The sequence below is a fragment of the Nannospalax galili genome, unplaced genomic scaffold (assembly GCF_000622305.1).
Source record: "Nannospalax galili isolate Female #2095 unplaced genomic scaffold, S.galili_v1.0 C48575105, whole genome shotgun sequence".
Classification (NCBI taxonomy): Eukaryota; Metazoa; Chordata; class Mammalia; order Rodentia; family Spalacidae; genus Nannospalax; species Nannospalax galili.
The window spans coordinates 1-1040 of record NW_008470290.1 but is presented as its reverse complement, the minus strand read 5'-3'; the positions used below and the strand labels follow the sequence as shown (position 1 = coordinate 1040).

Sequence of the window (1040 nt, the reverse complement as noted above, 5' to 3'; positions counted from 1 at the left end):
GAGAGAGAGAGAGAGAGAGGCACCCCAGGGACACAGGCCACTTAACTAAAGAGTGCTTCAGTGTTGATTGGGGTCACAAGTGTTGAAAGCAGGTAGTGATCCCAGCTTCAGATAGGGTTTAACTTACACTCTTTGTTCAAATAGGTGAAGGCCCATGGTCCTGGCCTTAAAGGTGGTCTTGTTGGCAAACCTGCTGAGTTCACCATTGACACCAAAGGAGCTGGTACTGGAGGTTTGGGCCTAACTGTGGAAGGTCCATGCGAGGCCAAAATTGAATGCTCTGACAATGGTGATGGGACCTGCTCTGTCTCTTACCTTCCCACGAAACCTGGGGAATATTTTGTCAACATTCTCTTTGAAGAAGTTCACATTCCTGGGTCCCCCTTCAAAGCCGATGTTGAAATGCCATTCGATCCCTCTAAGGTTGTAGCATCAGGACCAGGACTCAAACATGGGAAAGTGGGTGAAGCCAGACTCCTTAGTGTTGATTGTTCAGAAGCAGGGCCTGGGACCCTGGGTCTGGAAGCTGTCTCAGACTCTGGAGCAAAAGCTGAAGTTTCTATCCAGAACAACAAAGATGGCACCTACGCAGTAACCTATGTGCCTCTGACAGCGGGCATGTACACGCTGATCATGAAATATGGTGGTGAGCTGGTGCCACACTTCCCCACCTGAGTCAAGGTGGAGCCTGCCATAGACACCAGTGGGATCAAAGCCTTTGGACCAGGAATACAAGGAAAAGGTCAGTTTCCAGAGTAAACCCAGCTACCTACTAGGGGTCAGACCTCACCTGTAGCCTCTGTCTCGGGCAGTGAGGTAGGATGGGAGAGGGGACACAGTTGAGATAGAGAGGGATTACATTGTGTTTCCAGAGGCTTTTCTCCTGCCCAAACCCCATTTTCTCTTTTTCTTTGGGGAATGGAGCCCAGCATTGACTGTAGATTTTCTAGTTGTTGTTGCAAAGCCAGAAATCGTAATTTTTTTTTGTCTTTTTGAACCGGGGTCTCCCTGTAGCCCCAGCTGTCCTGGAACTCACTATG

At 49.2% G+C, this 1040-nt stretch overlaps 1 pseudogene; it reads left to right on the top strand.

Moving 5' to 3' along the window:
- The first annotated feature begins 142 nt into the window (after window positions 1-142).
- Window positions 143-773, top strand: LOC103728325 (annotated as a pseudogene).
- The last annotated feature ends 267 nt before the right edge of the window (window positions 774-1040 follow it).